Source organism: Rattus norvegicus, chromosome 2 (genome assembly GCF_036323735.1).
Source record: "Rattus norvegicus strain BN/NHsdMcwi chromosome 2, GRCr8, whole genome shotgun sequence".
NCBI classification, from domain to species: domain Eukaryota; kingdom Metazoa; phylum Chordata; class Mammalia; order Rodentia; family Muridae; genus Rattus; species Rattus norvegicus.
Window position 1 is genome coordinate 213,800,309 of NC_086020.1, and position 12,158 is coordinate 213,812,466.

The window sequence follows — 12,158 nt, forward strand, 5'->3', positions numbered from 1 at the left end:
CTCTTTCTGTAGTCTGGGTTTCCCCCATTTCTCTTAGGAATATATTGAGTCAGATTACTAGAATGTATGATGACTTATGTTTTACTTCATTAAAAAAAAAAATCACCAAATGCATGGTAAGCTTTCAGACACTGGCATTTGAGGGCTCTAACTGCAGCTGCAGGAGGTCTTCACCACCAACTGCTGCCTTGATCTCTTTCATTTAGAGATGCTGTGCTCTGCACTGTTGGGCTGTGGCTGAATACACATTTCCAGACCTAGTGAGACTTAGAAGCTTTTCACATGCTTAGGTAACTTCCGAGCTCTCAGGAAAGAAAACATGTTCAGTCTTCTAGTCATCATCTTACCGGTATGCCTTACTGACCTTTAAGAATGCTTTAATTTTGAAGTATTAAGTTTTGATGAAATCTAACTTATCGGGTTTTCAGATTTTCTATCTATTTTTTGTTTGCTTTAGCTGTTACACAAAATACCCATGTTTAGATATTATAAGTAATAAAAAACCTATCTCTTGCAGTTTTGAAGGCTGGGAATATTAAGGTCGCAGTGAATAGTGAGGGCTTACCTTTTTCAAAGATGGTGCCTTCTGGTATCCACACATGGGAGTAGAGATAAGCAAGATTACTCTAACCTCTTCATTCATGAAGGTTTTGCTGTCACAACCTAATGATCCCCCCCCCCTGCCCTGCCCCGCCCCGCCCAAACCTCACTTGTTAGCACTACTGCACTGGGGAGCAGGTATCAACTTAGACATTTTAAGGGTTCACAGACATTCACACTACAGAGACTCTCTAAATAGACCTACCCTCTAACCTCACTAAAAGCCACCTGATCTTTGCCTTTTCCCATTCCAGCATACTGGCTCCTTATCATTCTCAAACACGTCTCAAGCAAATCCCTACTCCTGATAGCCTTAACAGCTCTCCCTGTGCCTTGAATTACTGTTTCCCCTGCCTTTGCCTTCTGTTCTCTCCAAAGCCTCACTACTTTCTAAGTATAGCCTAAAATTAAAGTTGCAAACCATCATTACTTCTATCTTACCTTCCCAATTCCTCTTGGCATTTCCTATCCTCTAAAACACTATGTAATTGACCTATGGTATTGTATGTTTTGTTTACTGTCCCCTCTTCTCAAGTCTTTGGAAATGTAGAGCAAATCCCAAGCATCTTCTGTATTTATTAAATGAATCTGAGAGGGGAAAGTTACATCCTAAATAACAGGTGTTCCTAGCAAAGATCACCTGTCAGAGTCCATCCTTTTGACATTGAAATATGATGTGGTCATCTACAAACATGCCCAGCTGCACTTACAGAGAAGTCATGGACGGGCATCTTGCTAGTGCTCATGTCTTCAGCCCCTAAATGCTGCCCCGTTTGCCTTAGCATCTCCTGTCTGCTCAGCCGTCATCTCAATCTTAAGGTGATGGCTTACCTATCTTCAGATTCCCTTAATTATTCTATCTGTAGTCTCTAGCAACATGGTGCAGCTCTCCAGATGTAACTCAGGATAAAGTACCCCACCATCCTCTGTCAAATCAGAATCCACTTCGTCAGGGTGGTGTGGATGGAAGTTGGTAGAAGAAAGGGGAGAGAAGTAGAATGGTACAAAAATGAGGGTATAAGAGGAAGAAAGCAGTCTACCACCCTTTCACCTTTGGAAACTCAATGTAGGGGTGGTGGTCATGGTTCAGAATAGCCAGAAGTGAAGCTTAGAGGAGGAAGAATCCACAGCTGGGAGTGGGTGTTCATTCCTACTAACACAGCACTAAGGAGGCTAAAGCCAATGGCTGGACACCAGCTAAGGCTTCGTGGTGAATTCCAGATCAAACCGAACTATACAAAAATTGTGTCTCAAAAAGTGCCCCTGCCCCCAAAAATAAACATTCTGACATGATTATTTAACACACTTTATTAATATTTGTGTTTCTAATATCTAGTACATAGAATTTGTTAGAAAAGGTTTACTGAGAAAAACCTGCTAACCCAGAAAAATGTAAATGCTAAGTCAGAAACAGTATTGCTTGGTGCTAGAGAAGGCTGCTAAGTTAAGAGCAGTTCTTACTTTCCCAGAGGATCTACATTGATTCCCAGCACCCTCAGGTCAGTTCAGAATTGTGGGTCTCAGGTGATCTGCTTCTGTCCTCTGTGGGTAGCAGGAATACAGATGGTGCACACATAAAGGCAAAATACCCATCCACAAGAAAAAAAAAATCCAGCAACATTCCTTAAAACTTTTCCGACCTTTAATTCCTTTTATAGTGTTCAGTATGATAAAACTTCATACTATCACAAAGATGTCAAATAACTAATTTTATTTACTAGTATAATTAAAGATGGAACTGAGGTTCTCACAGCTCTGTGGTCACAGCACTGGCCTACTGTGGGCAAGGCCCATGGCCTAGTTCAATGACCGGCACCAAAGAACAAAAGAACAAAACAACAAAACAACAACAACACACACACACACACACACAGCACTTACACACACGTACATACAAAGCTTTGAAACGTAGGATAGTGAAGGTTTACATAAAATTTTACTTTCCAGATTACTAATGTGAATACATGAGGCAATTTGAGCCCCGTGGACTCTTCCTGTGGCCTGATATAGGCTCCTCTGGTAGCATTTGTAAAAAAGAAAAATGTTACCAAAAAAAAAAAAAATCAATCACACAGAATACCAATTATATTAAAATTTAATCCTAAACCATATGTAGTATACCTATAATCTCAGTGCTTGGAAAACTGAAGGAGGAGGACTGCAAAATTGAGGTTAACCTAGGCTACACAGGAAGACAACGAAGTATATAAATAACAAAATTATAGGCAAACACTACATTTCTGATCATGGACCACTAAGAAATTGGTACAGAATATAAATTAACTTGGAAAAAATAGTACAAATGTGTGTGTGAGTGTGTGTGTGTGTGTGAGAGAGAGAGAGAGAGAGAGAGAGAGAAATTTTCTATTAAAAAAAAAAGCTCAATAAGCTACCAAGATTAGGGTGTTATATAAAGTTATTTAAAATTCCAAGAACTAGTAAGGATTTTTTTTATGTATGGTAGAGCAAGTTACACCTATTTCCTATTTCTATTATACACACACATTGCAAACGAGCATTTGAATAATCATTGCAACACAAAGTTAATAATCTACCATCCAATACTACACCTGTATCATCACTAACTTCTACCCTGCTTTTCCTGATGACACACATCAGCACATGTCCTTCCCTAACACACGATCTCATGAAGAGCTTCATACTGTAGCACACTGTGTACAGAATGTTTGCATGTACAAAATGTAAGCTACCAAGCTTTCTGCAGATTGTCATTAGGGACTATAATTAGGTCATACCTTATAGTTCAAGCTACGAAATAACAAAGCTGCTTAGTATTTTAATAACTCACCTTTGTCAGTTAACTTAAAAGCCCACTGTATGGATATAAGATGTATTTTCAGAAAGTTGTAGAGTCAAGCAACCTCCCTGGTTCATTCCTTCTACAACTACAGAGCTCCCAACATAAAGGAACGACTGAAGTTAGCCTCTAAAAGTGCCTATCATCCCTTAAAACAGATTCGATTTCTTTTCATCTTTAAACTTTATCCTGTCAAAACAAACTTCCAAGCCATGGTAACACCAAAACTGCATTTCTCGATACTACATAGTCAAAATAAACTTTTAAAAGTAAACAATATAAAAAAATATCTTGAATCAGAGTAGATATTGAAACTGTAAGAGCATTGTGGGCTTTCTTTCTAAAGAGCAAGAATAAGTAGAAAGTGCATCCTACCGCTAAAATGGAAAACTTAAAAAAAAAAGTGACATCTGCATCTTTTAGAGAAAATAGTGAATTGTTTGTGTCAAGTACTAAGAATTCGATAGAACCTACAACTTTATGAATAAAATAAATCCTAAGGGAAAGGCTTGTTTGGGATCTCTTGTTTTTTACCCTTTGGGGAAAATACATAACTACCATTGACTTGATTTACAAACTAAATAAATCGCTTTCAGAAGTTTATAGCCAGTAATCATGAACCTAGGCAAGCTGTCCAATGGGGCTCATTTTAAAAGTCTCTAAAAGATAAGTCGAAAAACCTTATTTTTCATACTTCAGCGCCCACCCGCAGTAAATCTAACCAGAATTCTTCTGACAATAGCAGATAAATCACACATTACTTTTGAAGACCTTTTCTTCACTATTTTTTTCCTTTTCTCATTAACAGAATAGAATGGTCTTTGCCTCGACCATCATCGACAAAGAATTGAAAACGGCAGAAAATAAAACCGACAAGTTATCAATGTCACCAATCCTTTCTATCATAACTTTGTCAGTCAGCATTGACTACACCTTTTAAATGTGAAAATCAGCGTGCCTTTCTTTCAACTCTTCAGTGCTGATCACAAAGAACTTAAGTTTACAGTCAATGTACCTCAAAAGCAGCCTTGAAAATATCTTGGGAGGAAAGAATATGTTTCCAGCTACGGAAGACTGCAAGCAGATAAGGACGTGCGGTACGTTTTGCAAGCATTTATCAGGATCTGCTCAGAGAAAGCCAACCTTTTGAGAATAACAAAACCTCAAAACAAGCTCAGATTGCAGGGCTACAGATCCTCCCAGTTACACCTGTGCAGGCACTTCCTGTTCCCCCGCGCCGCTGGCGAGTAGTTTGGTAATTGTACCGTAAAGCGCCGTTTAGAAGCTAAACATTAACTCTGTGCGTCCGTACAGCTACTGAGAAACAAACCACCAACCCAAGATTCTATCACATCCAATCCAGTCTGCTCTCCCAAAGAGGGACGCCAATCATGCTGGAGCCCTGGAGAAGGCTGAGTGCTCGGACGGCTGTAGGGTTGAACCGTGAGCCGCAGGAGCCTGGCCAGCGCATCCCGACCCGGCCGGATCCCGCCTTCAGCCTGCGGCCACCCGGGTCAGCGCGCCCGAGCGCCGCCAGGCCGTGGGGACGCGAGTCCTCCGCCCAGCCGGGGCTCCCGAGACTCACCCCAAGCTCTACCTCCCGGTGCCGTAGCCTTCCAGTCCCGCTGGCCCGGCTCCGCCTCGCGCCGACACCCACAACGTCGTGACAGCCAAACCGACACGCACAGAGACAGACTGCCCCACCGCCGCTCTCAGCCGCCGGACCCGCGCAGAGCATGCGCGCACGCCCCAAACCCAGGGGCCAGTCTGGGCAGTGACACCTGCAATCAACAGGTCTCTGGACCCCGCCCTCCCTCGCGTCAGGACGCCCCGCCCCCTTGCGCCCGTCCTGCCTCCTCGTCGCGCCCCGCCCCCGCACGTGAGTTCCCGGCTTTCCTGCGGGTGATGCTCCCTTTCCGCGGGCTTCTGTGAGGCGCGAGATCCCGCGAGAGCAGGACTCAGGCTTCTCCCGACGCGAGGGTGGCGCGCCGAGGGGCGGGCGGTGAGGAGGGACGTGGCGGATCCTCGAGCCGTGTAGTAGGCAGGGGACTGCGGTTCATTTCCACAGCAGACACGGTCGTCCTGGTGTTCTCCGCCTTGGTTTTGCGGCTTTGCAGGCTGAGTGCGGATGCGCCAGGAACTGAGCCGAGGGTCTGTGGGTTCGACCATTGCTAGGTCGGCACCCCGGCGGTTCTCGTGGGGAGTCGGTACGGTTTGTGTGCAGTTGAGTGGTTACCTTTTTGGTGTGAATGTCTTTTCCCTAGTTGGGGGTTTCGTGACCACTAATAAAATGAACGTCTTCATAACCATGCTGACCCAGTTAATATTCGTCAGAAATTTTGGCAGCATCGTTTCCGCGTTTTGGAAAAGGTTTTGAGTTCCAAGCCGCCTCTGAGAACCAGACTAACCTTTGTTTGAAAAGAACTTTTATTTGGGATCATAGTTAAAAGGAAAACACAAACAAACAAACAAAAGCCTGGCTGACTATTAAGATGTCTCAAAAAGTCGATGTAGGTTTGGAGACATTTCCAAACGTGGTATGAGTAGAACATAGTGATAAAAGTAGACTTAGATAAACTCAAAGGTGACTCTTTAATTTGCCTGAAGAAACCGCACTAGGACACCCTAGAAGCTGATTGGTGACATGCAGTGAGGTTATTGCACTTGACACTGGATCTCTGAGAATTTATTGCGTGTTTACCACATAAAAAAAAGTAACATGAAGCTATAGACGCTGTCCTCAACATTAAAATCTGGAGTGGAGGGAGCCGGAGAAACCAGCTCTGAGGAATTTAAAGCGATTGGCTCCATGCTATTTCCTCCTGGTTCTGCAGCTACCTGTCTAATGCACCTTAAACGTTTTTTTCTTCCCCTGTGGATCCACTCTTCACATCAGTGAACCTCAAAACAGTGGAACCTCTGTTTTGAGGTGTTTAATATATCTTATGTCCCCTCTTCCCAACCATGAACTTAAACTTTCATCTATATTGTGTATTCTCAGAAGTGAAATATCACATGAAAAAAATAGACCTGGGAGCAAGCAGTCCAGATCTTGTTATGTTAATGTCCTTTTCTTTCATGTTTGCGTCAGACTCTTGACATCACAAGATCTGAATGCCTTGCTCTGGAAGGGGGGCTGAGGTCAGAGGGTTGGTGGTTGTGGAATTGAAGCTAGGAAGGTCACAATGTGGTTGTTACAACTCAAACTAAGGAATGTACTACCCTGTGGCTAAATTCCTGCCAGTGTTGACTGGTAGGAATAGCAACATTCTATCCAGAGGAACTGGGATCCAGTAGTTCCTGGAAATAATTAATAGCTATAGGTGTGGTAAGTCACAACTGTTGGGGTGGAGTAGGGTGAAATGGTGCACAGAGGGAAAAAAGAAGCTAAAAGAAAAAGCCAAAATTGGATGCTAGGCGAAATCTTTTTCCTATCAAAATATTCATAAGGAGGTCTGACAAATAATTGTATATTAACTAAGCCCTAGAGAGCATATATTCCCCCCCCCCACTGGAGTTTTAGGCATAGTTAAGGTACCAGTCTGGTCGGTATGAAGTCCAACAGTCCTCCTAGAGGGGAGTGACGCTGTTGTAGGGAAGACAGGAAAAAAGATGTGAGAGACAGATAACGGGAGGGCTGCAGGTCAACACCACGCCAGCAGGGAGTGTTATTTTTCATAGCCTTTTTATACCTGTACCCTGGGAAGCAAAGCCACAAGCCAACAATCTGCTGTTCCCATCCAAAAACCTCCCTATTCCTCCCACCAAGGTCAATAGAATCCTCAGCCCCTCGCCTTGAGCCTCAAGTGCACCCCCTCTTATCCTTCCATGCCTCAGCAGGCCAGGAAATCTGCCAGCAGACCCTGACCTGCCTTGACCCTGCCTCGCAGGCAGACTTTTCTCTCTTTTTCTCTGCTTCAGAGAAGCAGCAAAAGGCTCCTGTCTGTTAAGCATCTGGCACCAGTGTTCAACAGATACATTATTAGTGAATGGAATGAAAAGTTTTAGTTGATTCTGTTTGCGTATCGAAAGCTGCCTTCTCTCTCTTTTCCCCTTCATCTCTGTCGCCCCTTTTGCCCCCCTTCCCCCACAATAAACCTCTCTCATGAAGAAAAAAAAAGAATGGAGAAAACTGTTTAGGCAAAAGTTAGCTACTGGGGGATGTGTGAAGAAAGAAATGTAACTGTTCAAAAGGCTAGCGTGGGGTTGGGGTAATGGGAGCCCTTGTAAGTTCTTGAATGGTATGACTACTTTGGAGTATGACCAAGAGTTATAGGGGAAACTAAAGCTAAGTAAGAAAAAAAAAAATTTCAGACCATGACTCAGGGATGAACCTCACAGAAAAACCTAGTCAAAACCATTTCCTCCACACACATCTCAGTTTTTGTGACATAATCCTTCCATGGCGTTCCTCCTACTTCATCAGCTTTTCCTTCTCACTTTAAAACAATACCTCCATTTATTTATAACTTGTAGACGTCGGTTTTCTCCTTCCACCATGCGGGTCCCAGGGACAGAACTTGTATCATCAGTTTGTCAGCGAGTGCCTTTACCTACTGAGCTCTCAGGCTGCCCTTCCTCGACCTACTTTAAATGATAACATGTCTTACTATATAAATTGTAAGGTCTCATTTATTCTCATTGTATTCAATCCATTTCTCACATAGGCCACCAAGGTATCCTGTTTAGAATATATTCACGTTAGTTCCTAACTTAAAATTGCTCTATGGTTTATCATTTATATGAAACAAAATCCCAAATTCTTGCCAAGGCCTACAACCCCCTGAATGATCTCTCTACTTGTCTAACAGTGTCTTGATATCTCCTGCCAGCCTATATTTTGCAGTCTTTATTCCTATGTACAGCTCAACTAGGACATTTGACCTTATTTTGTATATGTTTCTCTCCTGTGGGACACATGGCAATGGTGAGAACAGTTTGGGTTGTGATATTTGGAGGCAAGGATGCCACTAAACTACATATGACAAGATGGCCTTCTGTGAGAAAGAATCATACAACTCCAAATAAAACGCCCCTGCTCTCAGTAGCAGAGCCTTTCCACTCGGTCACAGCATGGGCATTATCCTAGGTCGGGCATTTTACCCCTTTTGTTAGGCAATTAGTGTGGGGGGATTCTGACCCCTTTCCAGCAGTTTTCACAGTTTACAGGAAAGGGCCATTTTGTCTGACCGCAAAGCAGTGTAGAAGTGTCCTGGAAACTATTGCAGCAGTGCCCTTTGGTGTGTGGTGTCACTGGTTCAAAAGAACAAGGTGTGAGAGAGTCCCTGAGAGTTATCTTTCCCCTTTCAAAGAAGTTAAGGGTTGAATATTCACTGGATGCCCAACCTCTGAGGTGGTTTGATAAGCACAAGAAGGTCAAGTTCAATACCCCTGGCATTTACACAACCTTCTTTGGCTTAAATGTTATTGGCTTTCCATCCTGTTCCTCATAAGATTCTGCTATTCTAAGAACATTTGCTGGTAAGATAGCAAGTGACTTAAACTGTGGCCTCCTTAAGTTTTGCTGATTAGGTAGCTTAGCCAATTGCATACTCTTGCATTGTTTTACTTTGAAACATTCTAATTTTCTTATCTGCAAAAACTAGGATTGAAAAATAGCATATTATATCATTTGATAATGCTTCAGATCAAAGAAACTGTTCAGCCCTACCTTGTATTCTGATGGCCATATTACCAATACTGTGTCAGCTGATAGTGTGATGCTACAAGAAGCTATGTGTTATTTTCTGCAGAATGCCCTTGGTCCAGACTTTCATTCATGTAGGGATCTGTTCCTTCCTAACTGAGGGAAGGGGACCCATCACTTCCTTTTTATGACTTTCTAACTCTTAAGAAACCATCACAGTGAGCTGAAATCTACCTCCCTGGAATGTGCACTTAGTGTTCTTATTTTTGTCCCTTACAGCAATGGAAGTTTATCTTCAATTCCTCTTAAGACACTCCTTCATGTTGAAAATTCCACTTGTGTTCTGAAGCTAAAAATAATCTCAATTTTTGAAGGCCTAGTGAGTACTAAACCAATTCATTTTAATTTATTATATTTTACCTTATTCTACTTGAAGTGAATTCTAGCATAGCATAAAAAATAGTGGTCAAAGGTAAACAAAGAATGGGAAGAACCAGTAAGGATAGCATGTAAAGTATAAGAACAAACAAGACATTAACACGGAAACATGCACTAGCTGGTCCCTTAAACCTGGGAAACCAAAGACGAGTTAGAGATTTAAATGACCAGTAATAGGAAACATTTTTCTGTCTTTATCTCAACTGTGCCACTCTCAAGTGGGCCTTCCTCTGAAGAGCCTTGTGCATTATTGAATGCAGTGTGCCCGGTGTGACTGATTCATAATGCACTTATGCTGTCAGCCTCTGAAAAAAATGTGCCAGCCAAAAATAAAACTAGAATTTTGCAGTGAATCTGATTGCAGTTTAGAGAAAGCATTTCTTCCGTTGTTTCACACAATTGGTTTTAATCAGAACAGCTCAACTAGGGTTGTTCTAAAGTAGTGTACAACTATGCTTTGCTAGACCATGCAGGTTTAGACTCAAAATAATGAATTGTATTCGGATTTTAATGAATCTATATGAAACTAAGTTTCTCGGATCATTATGCCCGTAGAATCTTCATAGAACACGAATGTTTATGTAGCCTGATCCTATTAGGTTTTCAAATTTTATTCTATAACTGATAAAAAGGATTCACTAGTCTATTTAATTTTAGGGTGTTTGTTGTTTGTTTTGAGAAACTGTTTTATGTAGCTTACCATCCTCCAAGCTCTATGGCTGAGGACGTGCCTAAACTCTTGATCCTACAGCCGCCACCTCACAAATGCTGGGACTCCAGGTGTACATCCCACAAATTCTTATTGCCTAAATAACTTCTGTATCTTCAGCAGTGTCAAGGAGGACAATTCAGAAGGCTAGATTCCTGACATTCCATTCCGTGCTTGTCTGGATTAATTCCAAACGGCAATTTTGAAATGAGTTAGAAAGCAGTCTTATTCACAGATAGGCTAATTTAAATCCTGACCATTAGATTTATTTGTCTGATTTTGACCTTTTTGAGTTTCTCGAAGTCTCAGTTTCTCTCCTCTGTGTGTAGCAGTCTACTAGTATCCCTTACCTTCGAATGCTGTTTATAGAATTAGTACATTACCAGTTGTTTGTGGGACTTGGTTTTGAAAAAAAAAATGGAGTGCCTTATGCAGATTATTAAACTTATTGAATGACCCTAAATATTAATATATTTAAGTAGTATGTACACACAATATTTAGCATGGAACTACTCAATAAACATAAGTTGACTACATTTAAACAACTGAAAGAAAGTATCAGTTAAGTGTGGATCTGTTTATAGCTATGGTTACAGAGTAGCTAGAAGGGAGCAAGACACTGTGTACGGTACTAAGAGATCCAGAAGCCAGGGCTGAGGCTATCTGGGATGGAAATGGGAGGAACTCAGATGTTAATCTGTTAAAATTCCTCACTGCTCAGATAAGGAAGATTAAACTCAGGGAATAAAATTCTCCAGGCTCCTCTCACGTACTGCAAGGACTAAACACTTGCAGTTTGTCTGGAATGACACTTTCCCTGAAATATTCTCAAGTCTTAGAAGAGCTGGAATGATGGGGCATCTTTTGGGCATATGCCCAGGAGTGGTATAACTGGATCTCGAGGTAGAACTATTTTCAATTTTCTGAGAAACCACCAGATTGATTTCCAGAGCGGTTGTCCCAGTTTGCATTCCCACCAGCGATGGAGGTGTGCTTCCCTTGCTCCACATCCTCACCAGCATGTGCTTCTCCTTTATGTTTTTAATCTAAGCCATTCTGACGGATGTAAGGTAGAATCTCAGAGTCAACTGATTTGCATTTCCCTGATGACTAAGGATGTTGGTGAGCATTTCTTTAAGTGCTTCTCAGCCACCCGAGATTCCTCTGATGAGAATTCTCTGTTTAGCTCTATACCCCATTTTAAAATTGGGTTATTTGGTTTGTTGGTGCCTAACTTCTTGAATTTTGGATATATTTTGGATATTAGCTGTCTATCGAATGTAGGGTTGGTAAAGATCTTTTCCCAATCTGTAGGCTGCTGTTTTATCCTATTCACGGTGTCCTTTCATAAGATTCCATTTATCAATTACCGATCTTAGAGCCTGAGCCATTGGTGTTCTGTTTAGGAAGTTGTCTCCTGTACTAATGAGTTCAAGGCTATCCCCACTTTCTCTTCTACTAGACTTAGTGTGTCTGGTTTTATGTTGAGGTCTTTGATCCATTTGGACTTGAGTTTTGTGCAGGGTGACAAATATGTATCTATTTACATTCTTCTACATGCAGACATCCAGTTAGCCCAGTGCAGACATCCAGTTAGCCCAGCACTGTTTGTTGAAGATGCTCTCCCTTTTCCAGTGTATGGTTTGGGCTTCTTTGTCAAAAATCAATTATCTGCAAGTGTGTGGGTTTGTTTCTGGATCTTTGATTTGATTCCATTGAGCAACCTATCTGTATACCAAATACTGTGAGGTTTTTATCACTATTGCTCTGTAGTACAGCTTGAAGTCAGGGATTGTGAATCCTCCAGAGGTTCTTTTATTGCTTGGGCTCATTCGTTTTCCATATAAAGCTGAGCATTGTTCCCTCAAGACCTGTAAAGAATTGTGTTGGAATTCGGATGAGAGATGCATTGAATCTGTAGATTTGTTTTGGGAAGATGGCCATTT

At 41.9% G+C, this 12,158-nt stretch overlaps 1 protein-coding gene across 4 annotated transcripts in view; it reads right to left on the reverse strand.

Moving 5' to 3' along the window:
* The window catches only part of Usp53 (ubiquitin specific peptidase 53), a 61,514-nt gene extending 56,203 nt beyond the window's left edge, over window positions 1-5,311 (reverse strand). For 2 of the 4 annotated variants that reach the window (XR_010063594.1, XM_039102091.2), the window contains exon 1: window positions 5,004-5,282. The gene's annotated coding sequence lies outside the window, so the exon portion shown is untranslated. The other 2 variants (XM_017590782.3, NM_001389268.1) reach the window with 2 other exon arrangements.
* Between the last annotated feature and the right edge of the window lie 6,847 nt (window positions 5,312-12,158).